This window comes from Corvus kubaryi, unplaced genomic scaffold (assembly GCF_017639235.1).
Source record: "Corvus kubaryi isolate FWS band 111438036 unplaced genomic scaffold, C.kubaryi_AGA036_p1.0 33920, whole genome shotgun sequence".
In the NCBI taxonomy this organism is placed as follows: domain Eukaryota; kingdom Metazoa; phylum Chordata; class Aves; order Passeriformes; family Corvidae; genus Corvus; species Corvus kubaryi.
This window is the reverse complement of record NW_024580732.1, coordinates 1-10,073: the sequence shown is the minus strand read 5'-3', so window position 1 is coordinate 10,073 and position 10,073 is coordinate 1. Positions and strand designations below refer to the sequence as shown.

Sequence of the window (10,073 nt, the reverse complement as noted above, 5' to 3'; positions counted from 1 at the left end):
GATGACCATGGAGGATTTTTTAGATAGATCTCCTTGTACGATCGTTATATAGTATCATTAGATAGTCCAGCAATCAATATCTTCCTTATGCCTCGCTATAGATAATCCAATAATCAGTATGTTCCTTACACCTCGTTATAGATAATCCAGTAATCAATATGTTCCTCACACCTCGCTATAGATAATCCAGTAATCAATATGTTCCTTACACCTCGCTATACATTGTTACACGTCGCCTTCCCGGCAGCGGCTCCAGTGACCGACCAGGACCCCTCCTGACCCCCCCTTCCCATTCCCGCAGTCAGACCAGGTTTCCTTCCCGGCTCCAGCCCAGGATTCCCGCGGCAGTCTCAGGTGTCTCTTTCTTTCCACAAAGCAAATTCTTCACAGCAACACAGAACCAGCCCGAGCTGGTCCCTCCGGCGAGCACGGATCAGCTCATTCTTACCCCAAATGGTTCATTCTCTCCCCTGCAGATTAACGCAGATTTTACCCCAAAATGTTCATTTTGTCCCCCACAGAATCCACCCCGGAGCGACGCCTTGGGCCCCGCACGGCCGAGGCAGCTCCGGTGCCCCGTGCCTGCAGCTCCCGCTGTGCCGGGACAGCAATCCCTGTGCCAGGACAGCAATCCCTTCTTTCCTTCCTGGAGAAAAACGCCGGCTCGTTATTTTCAAAACCTGCTGATCTCTATTCCCAGCTTCTTATATTGCTGTATATGTTAGGGTAGATAGAGAGGCTGTATTTGAAAATTAATCTATACATAAATTAGTATGAGGCATCAATATACCTAAAAGTGAAAAACGAGGGTTTTAGTATTCTATAAACTCCCCTCCCTGTGAATTTTCTGGCAGTTTTGGGTCCCTCTGGGGGAGGGCACCCAGCATGACCCCCCTCACTCCCATTCTCATCTCTTTCCTCAGCTGCACATGGATTTGTGCCTCCTCTGAGGATTTGGAAAGGAATTTGGGAACCCCCTTCCCTTTCTGTGGTTTCCAGCTTTTTCTCTGAGGCGGCCCAAAAGGCAAACAGGAGAAAAAAAACCCCCAGAAGTGCACAAAATCCCAGCCCCTCCCAAGATGCAGCTCCTCACACCAAACCTTGGGAGAATCCCTGGTGCTTCCAACACCGCTGCAATCCCACCTGGAGCTGAGCTTACAGGGTGCTCTGCCTAATCCACATGCAAGCCTGGGTAGCCCAAAGCCTGTGAGAAAAGAGGAGGCAAAGTGAAGGGGAGAGGGGGGGAAAAACGGAATTTTGGGTTTTTCCCGTGTTTGCAAAAGGATTGAAGGGCAGGATGGAGAGGTTTTGTGGAAAAGAAGTACCAAAGGCTGCTTCATTGCCAGCAATTAGCGCTGCTCAGGTTGAATCCAAGAGGACAAATGCACCAGGATCAAACAGGAGTGGCCGACAGGATGGGTTATGACACAGATCTGTGAAGCTGGAGCCTTCTTTCTTCTCCCGGGCTCTCCCAGAAATTCTCCATGGCCGGACGTGCTCCCGCTCTCCCCGCTGGGGAGGATGGACTTGGATAGCCCGGCTGACTGGTGAGCCTGAAACAAGAAAGTGATGCAGTGATCCAAGTGTTTTTCCTGAGGAAATTACATCTAATACTGGAATACCAAGTTATAAAATACAACAGCAATCCAGTTTTACAATACCAGAGTATCTAGTTTCAAAGTACCAGAGGACCAAGTTCCAAAATACCAAAGAAATTCAGTTTCAAAATACTAGAAAATCAAGTTGCAAAAAAATCAAAACAGCCCCGTTTCAGAATACCAAATTGCAAAATCCCAGTTTTCAGACGTCTTATGTGGGCAGAGATGCAATACTGTCAACATGGGATCTGTGCTACCAAAATGGGTATTTTCTCCTTAGGGGCAGCACCTAAGGAGGCAGGGCAGCACATGGGCTCTCGGGGGGAAACGTTCAACTTTCCCCTTTCACCTCGTCAGTCCTAACCCAGTGCCCCCAGAAAAAAGGAGGTTTCCCAGGAGAAAAGGGCTTTAAACAAAAGGACAATCTTCCTTCTTCATTACTGTGTTTAAATTGAGGGGGAATCCCCTTCCTCTGCAATTTTAAGGGTACTAATTGAAGAAAACCCTGCCTTTTCCATGCTCTTAGGGGTATTGCTTGACAGGGAATCCCTAGTTTCCATTATTTTCTAGTTTAAATGGAAGCAGATAACTTTGACAATGCTATGTTATGGGTTTGAATTGAGCAGAACTCCCCCATTTTCATCATCCTAAGGTTTAAAGGAAGGGTAAAGCCCTATTGGCCCTCCTTTCTGAGGGTTTAAATTGAGGGGAAAATCACATATTCTCTGACTCCTGCTGGGATGAAAACATTGAAAAAGAGAAAAAAATATTTATCAGGCACTTCCATGGTGTGAGCTCAGGATTCCCCACTCTTGCACAGGGGGAATGTTCACCAGGCAAAGGGTAAGAGGAAGAGCCTCAAATTGTCCAAAATCCCAGTAAAAATATTTTGTCCTATGGAAACTATGCCAGAGCTGGTCACATTTCAGGCCCTTTGTACCCACATTTCCTGATGTGCATCTCACTGGGGCTCTGTTCCCACTGCTCCAGGGACCCAACACAAACCTTACAGCACCACACAAACACAGCCCAAGAAGCTGCTGCCAGCCCTCCAAACCTCAGTACCTGCAACAGGCACCTCTGTGCTGATCTGAGCCCGCTTGGCCCCAAAACAAGGTGGTCAGTTTATCCTTGAAAAGACTGAGAACAGCATTCTTGTCTCTCAAAAAGACCCACAGTTTCACAACTACAATCTCCACACTGAGACTTTATTCCCTTAAGTGTCCAAGGACATAGGCAGCAGCAAGGAAGGTGATGAAGCGAGTCAAGTTTAACCCGAGAGAGCTCTCAGCTCCTTGTGAAAGCTCAGACAAGCAGTAGAGAAAGAATTAATGCTCCCATAACTGGCATCTAACAGCCACAGGGCAAGTGAAAAGTTGGTTTTAGAGAATGAAGGAAATACAGAAAAAGCACTAAGTAATAAAAGGTGAGAAAAATCCATCACTCCAACAGGTAAAGGAAGGTAAACCACTTGAAGAAGCAGAGGTAGATGGAGGGAAAAAACCTCACAATTTAGAGTGTCCATGACACCCAGAGCTAAAACAAGCCCAGGGGATCTGGAAAGAGCTAAGCACATGTGCTCCAAAAACCAGCAGAAATGAAGTGAGATCCCTGAAGGGAACAAAAGAAAGAGGCAGGCTGAAGAAAACAAAAAAGTGCCTCCCCACTTTTCATTCCCTGCCCACAAAGCACTTTGGGATTTTTAATCTTGTCTCTTGTACTATGTGGTAGAAATCCAAAAATATAGGTCAGGCGAAGCATGGTTTATTGGGAACTATCCTGCATAGCAGACAAGATGTATCCTCATGCAAATGATTCCATGCAGCACTCACATCTTTAATCGCTTCTTTTCCTCCTGCTGGGGAAGCAGAGCTGCTTTATTTAGTCTAAGCAATATTTTCTCCCTTCTCCTTGGCAAAAAACAAGCTCCCATCTTGGCAATGCTCCCCAAAGTACCTAATGCTCATCACCCCCCATGCTAAGGAGAGTGGAGCAGGTTAATTTATCACTTATTATCATGATTAACTTGCCCAGCTGCCGGGTTCAGGAGCCCCAGAGTGCCTCAGGTTATACAGGATCACAGAAGGAAAAGCTCTGTTGAATGAAGCTGCTGCCACACTGGCCCTCTTTGCCTGTCAAACACATTCAGCTGCTCTTGCACTGCCCTGTGAAAATCCCCCATAAAATACAAGTGAAAAGCCCTCAGCACCTGTGATAAAGCACAGCTGGGTTCTGCTCAGGGCATTTCAAACTACCTGAGGTATTTGTGACCTCCCCTTGCCAAGGCAACACCTCAGGAAAACCAAAAGTTTCTTTTCATGGACTCACAGGATGTGTTGGGTTGGAAGGGACCTTAAAGCTCATCTTGTTCCAACTCTCACCACACTCAGGACATATTCCACTAGACCACTTTGCTCCAAGCCCCATCCAACCTGGCCTTGAACACTGCCAAGGCTGCGACAATCACAGCTTCTCTAGAACCTGTTTTGCTCCTCCCAGATCTAAAATCATACCAAACTTACCAGCCTCAGAGGTAGATTTCTATTAAATGTCTACATTTTTCTAGGAAAGGAATCCAGCAAACATTGTTTGCATCTGACTTTGCAAAATGAACATCAGCTGCCGCCCACTTTTCTTATTTTTCCCCATTTGGTGGAACATTTTCATTCTGTTGTTGTTTGGAGCAGTATTTTAATATACCTGGCTGAGGCTGCTTAAAATAGCACAGCAAGATACCGGCCTGTGAGGGGTGGAAAACTGAGCTCTTGCACATCTGGTGTTTCTATTGTTGGAAGTCTTAAATCCCACCTCTCTGGTGGGACAAAATAGGTGTCACTAATCCAATTTCTAAAGTATCATGCATCACGCTGATGCTATTTTAAGACTAAAAAACAAACAAAAAAAAGCCAATTTAAACAAACCTCTGCTCCTTTCCATTTTCTCTGTTCCACAACTTATGACAGAAGACAGGAGAGAAAGATTGTTTTGGGAACAATGTTTTCAGGACTCTAAAAATAATATAAAAACTGCTCTGCCACACTCTCAGCTGTTACAGCCCCAAAAAGCACTGGCTCTCTTTGCTCACAGAGCCACAACTGTGGTGGGATTTCTACCCCGGGTACCAACCTAGTGACCACACCGTGGGACAGTCATTTCTTGGTTTTCTCCTGGGAATAGCTACAGCACTTCTGTGTTGCAAGGCAAACTTGAGCCTCCTTTAATGAAACTGGACCTGTGAAATGAGGTACACAAAGCCAAAGGCCAGCTGAACCTGTGATCTCTGAATGGGTCTTCACATTCTTCCCAGGAAGATGAACGGGAATCACTCTTTTGCCAGGGAAGCTGCATCAGCTGGGAATTTGCTTTAGAAAATGTGCTTTCTGCTCCTCTCAGAGCCAAAATTCCTACACATTTCTTCTAAGTCCTTCTTAGATAAGGACCATGTTTAACTAAGTGACAGTGAAGCAAAATGACAATCCAGGAATAAATTTCCCTGTACACATTATCCTTCATCCACGTGGGTGGTTTCTCTCTGGCACACAGGGGTGAGGAAGGAACCCAAATGCATCACTGTACATAAAGTCACACGTGCTGAGGGGTGAACAAATCTCAGAGATCCTGGAAACCTCCTCTGAAGACCCAATTCAGGGAAAGCCTGAGCTGCTTTGTGTTTCTGGGGGTGAAGAAGTTCAGGATCTTCCACAGATGCTCCGAGGCAGTAGGATTGTGCCTGAATCTCGCTCTGGAAATGCCAGTGGCTCAGCTGAGAGCTGTGGCGATGATTTACATTGCATTGAGAAGGGCCACAGTCCTGCAAGGGTCTTTCATCAGGAGCAAAGAGCGGCCTGGAGTGTGGGGAATGCTGGATCTGTACCACGGAGTGCTCATCCTCACCTTCATGTGGAGCTACCCCCAAAGCCGCCATGTATCCCTTTTTCTATTGCCCCTGGTGTGGATCTTTCGGAGCAGCTGTTCCATGTGGCTTTTTATGGTGGTCCTGTGGGAAGCAGCCGTTCGCCTGCTGTGATATCCTCACAACTACTGTGAACTCCTCATTCCTTTTGGTTTGATTTGGGGTTTTTTATCTGTTTGTTTGATTGGTTTGTGTGGGTTTGTTTGTTTGGGTTTTTGTCTTTTTTGGTTGGAGTTTTTTGTTTGCTTTTTTTATAAATGTCTGGTGAAGCTGGCACAGCCAAACTCAAGAAAATGTAAACCAGGTTCGACTTTCCAGAAATTCCTTTGGACTGGGTTTAGCTGCATCCCCCAGGCTCAGGATTATCAAGATATTTGCAGGTTTTGCTCTGCGCCATCAGCCTGCTCAGATTCTGCTCGGTGTTTCACAAATGGAGAAGACAATGGATGCTGTGCCAAGCTTCCTTTCAAACAGCCAAACCTGGGTCAGCATGAGAGAAAAGAAGAAGAAGAAAAAAAGAAAATATTCATCAGTTAGAACAGAGCCAGTGTCCCACCATCTGCCCCTGCACTCTTACTAATTTTGTCTATTTTGAGACAAGCCTGGGTCTAAAGCTTCCCTCTCTCAGTTCCTGGTGCTATTTGCTACCTTGCAGCTTTGATTTCTGCTGATCTAAGTCACTGCTGTCCATGTGGGCTTGAGAATGTTCAGCCTGGAGAACAGAAGGCCCTGGAGAGGCTTTGCTGTGGCCATGCAGGACTTGAAGGGTCCCATAGGAAAGATGGGGGACAGTGTTCAATAGGGCCAGTGGCAAGAGGAGAAGGGGGATGGCTTTTAACTGCAGGAGGTTGATTTAGGTTGGCTCTAAGGAAGCTGCTTTTTCACACTGAGAGGGCTGAGGCACTGGCCCAGGCTGTGCACAGAGGATGTGGATGCCCCATCCCTGCGAACATCCAAGGCCACGTGGGAACAGGACTCTGAGCAACGTGCTCTGGTAGAAGATTGCTCAAGTTGGAACAAGATGATCTTTAGTGTCCCTTCCAAGCCAGACCACTCAGGGATTCCATCATTCTATGATCCCCGTTGTCCACTCCACGGTGACCCTGGACTCCTGTCAATTGTGATGTCACGGTCTGCATTCACACCGGAGCTCCCAGCATCCAGCAAAGAGGACAACACAACCATTCGCCCTTGTGCCTACACACCCGTCACCCTGCTTGGCCCCTGCTCCGCTACTCCCAAGAGTTCCCAAAGGTCTCTTGTGCCTGGATTTTGCCGTTCATCCCTGCCAGATGCTCACATTTGTCCTGAGGAAGGTAACGTGCCATTCCGTGGAAATGGACACCACCTAAGTGCCTCTGTGGGGATGCTGTGGGACAGGGATCCCACTCCGAGGTTTTGCTACATCTGCAGGTTTCCAGAGACGAAGAGAAAGAGATGGAGGTGGATATAAAGACTTATAGAGAGGAGGAGATGGAAGTGGAGGGAGGAGAGACTGGAGAGGAAGAGATGGAGGTGGATGTGAAGGAAGAGATGGAGGAAGAGATGGAGGTGGAAATGGAAGAGTACAGTGAGGACATGGATGTGGATGGAAAAGACGAGGAGGAGGACGTGGTCCTGGGATGAAGAGGGACTCCAGCAGTAGGACAGGTATGTGCTCCCCACAGGCAGAGTGGGTGCCCTGCTGCCAGGCTGGGGCTGGGCTGGGTGCCCCCCCGAGGGACACGGTGCCCCGTGGGCTGGATTCTGGCAGCACAAGCACCATCCCCAGCCTGTCCTGCACTTGCTTTGGCTCACACAAGCCCCATGCCAGTGCCTGGGGCCTGACCCCCAGCCCCAGCCAGGCTCAGTGCTGGCAGCAGAGTCCCGCTCTGCCAGTGTGTCCCAGCCTGGGGCACATGGAACAGCCCTCTGTGCCTGACTGCAATGACTGTGTCACTTGCTTTTCTTCCAGGACTGACGGAGATCCAGGGCAGAGATGGCACCCTTCTGTAGATACGTTTTAGCGTTTCTTTTTGTCTTCTGTAAATACGTTTAAGATAGTTTTGATAGATATGTTCTTGTAAATACGTTCTATAGATCGTTGTTGTTACAAAGGTTCTTACAATGTAAATATGTTCTGCAGCTCGTTTTTGTTGCTGCTCTTATATAAATAAAGGACCTTTGTTTTTCATACCTCAGTTCTCTTGGCATTTTCTTTGGGCACAGGCCTCCACGGACCAAGACTTCCTTTGGAAACCCCCTCTGTCACCAGACTCTGGTACAAGCATAACACGAATTGATCCTCGTAGTTAAAGGCGTGACATTAATTGGCACAAATTTGTCCCTTGGACTTTCTAGCACAGTAAATGTCAGTGCTCATAATCCCCAATTCCTAATGAAAGCTTTCAGTCTCCTCACCTACCACGGCACCGCAGGGATCCAGGGCAGGAGCGGGATAACTCCGGGATAAGGGGAATCTGCTCCCACTCCAGGGCTGTGCCAGTGAAGGAGGGGAATTTTTTAGTGCCTTCATTGCACACAAAAACCAAACCCAGCACCACCGAGCTGGACTTCCGTGAGCTGCAACACAAAGCGGCCCCTGGCCTTTGGGGGAACACAACCTCCCCGAGTCACGGAGCCAGGGGATGACACTTGGGAATGATCCTTGCTGCCTGCAGGCAAATCAGATGAGGGAGCCACAGGAGCTCTGGCGTTTCCAGCTCTTCCTGCAACGCCATCGGTCCAGACCAGGAGACCTTTCCTGGAACAGATCTTCCCTGTAAAGGGAGCTGCACCAAAGCTCAAGCCCTCATTTAGAGACCCTTGGAAAAGCAAAGGTGAGAGGCGATTACCTGGAGCCCCAGGGGACCGAGGCGAAGGCGATGAAGAAGCACACAGCAAAGTGCTTCCACTGCTTCTCACTCCAGCAAGGGGAACATCCCTGGAATTTCATGTCCAGCGTCGCTCCCAAGCCCCACAGCTGAACCCACACGTACTCCAGGACTGATCTCCTTCAAACTTCCAGCAGCACAGACTCACCGGGAGGAACTGCAATCCAAGGACACACATCAGCAACCGTCTTCCCGCTTGCTGCTCTCTCCACATTTTCCCTTTCCAGTGGGATGCAGGTGCCACCCCCCAGAGGCAGGAAAACTGCCTTGCAATCCGCTACAAAACCTGCCTGGAAAGCCCAGGATGCCCGCAGCCAGCAGCCGTTTCTCCCGGAGCTCCTGCTGACAGGCATTTGAAGCCTGCTGTGCCTCACAGCTGCTTTTCTGCCAAGGGCATTCCCATCTTTTCTTTTTTAGCCCAAATAAAGCTTTGCAAAGCTGACTTTTGTGAGAAGTGCTTCATATTTGGATTATTCTTAACTTGGAGTTTCCCTCAGCACCAAAATCAGGGGGTAAACCCAACATGGCCTCAAAGGGCCATAAGATCCCAGATATGCAATCCCCAGTTCCCTCAGGATTGGTTCATTAAAGCTTTTCAGGGGTAATTTGGCAAACTTCAGGGTTTGGTGATTTCACCATCAAAGCCACATGAAACCTGTGCAAAAGGAACTTAACTAAAGCTGGCTAAAAGTGGTCCCTGCTGATGACTCATTAAAACACCCCCTTAAAAAGGAGCTAGGATTGATTCCACACTCACAAACCCCCCTTGCCACGATCGGCGCTCTCTGCCCGCCAAGGACACGGCACCGGGCAGGGACATTTCTCCCACTCCCCGGCAGAGACCTCCTCCTGCCACATCCAGGGAACCGCAGCCGCTCAGGGAACACCAACTTTGTCCTGGGCTGGGAACAGGACAGGGACAAGGAACACTTTGAAGTCATTCCCACCTCGGTGCTGTCCAGACCTGGCAGAAAGCGCTTCCCACACCTCTCCTGGAATTCTCTTCCCCGGCCCTTCCAGCTTCGGAAGGCTTCCGGGGGAGCCTCAACTTTCGGTGCAGCTCAGAAGCTGCACGCGCCTAAAGCATCCCCACGGGAACACGAAGCTTCCCTCGGGCATTTCGTTTCTTTATCCCAAATATTCTCCCCACTCAGCCACAATCTAGAAAGAACAAAAGGGAAAAGAAGGAAGACCAATTAATTCTGACGTAAGGAGTCTTGACTATCCCGACACACTGCCACATGAAAAAACATCCCTGCCCCTCTAACAAATCCCTCTGATACTGGCTCCATTCAGGATCAATTATTTAAACGCTGTATTAAGGAGCGTAAGGACACAACGCTTGGAATTCTCAAAAATGGCTCAGCTCTTGGCTACTCCAAGCACTTTCCCACCCAGGGAGCTGAGCTGTCCCAGACTTAAACGCCACGTTTGATCCAAATCCGACAGAAATCTGATCTTGTTTGGCTACTGAGCTTTCCCAAAAGCTGTGCAGTCAAGCCTGGAAATCCTCACTGAAGCTTTGCCATGTCACATTGGGATTTACCCTTGGGAAAACCCCACTCTGAGCACTTGGGTTTCAAAAGGTTGCACCCGATGTTACAGACACAGAATTCCTGTGGGGTTTGGCATTTCCTGCACCTCCAAACACGTGAAAAGAATGAAGTGCCGAGTCCCAAGGCTCCATTA

General features: G+C 48.5%; 1 long non-coding RNA gene across 3 annotated transcripts; it reads right to left on the bottom strand.

Moving 5' to 3' along the window:
- Positions 1-23: 23 nt before the first annotated feature.
- Positions 24-10,011, bottom strand: LOC121660372. 3 transcript variants are annotated; one of them, XR_006014651.1, is made up of 6 exons: positions 9,332-10,011; positions 8,346-8,541; positions 7,912-8,270; positions 4,725-5,991; positions 1,326-1,553; positions 24-1,204 (listed from the first exon to the last, which is right to left on the bottom strand). It is a non-coding gene; the product is annotated as an uncharacterized LOC121660372 (long non-coding RNA). The 3 variants fall into 3 exon arrangements; XR_006014650.1 differs by having other exon boundaries at positions 7,912-8,254; positions 9,332-10,010; XR_006014649.1 differs by lacking the exon at positions 7,912-8,270 and having other exon boundaries at positions 9,332-10,009.
- Between the last annotated feature and the right edge of the window lie 62 nt (positions 10,012-10,073).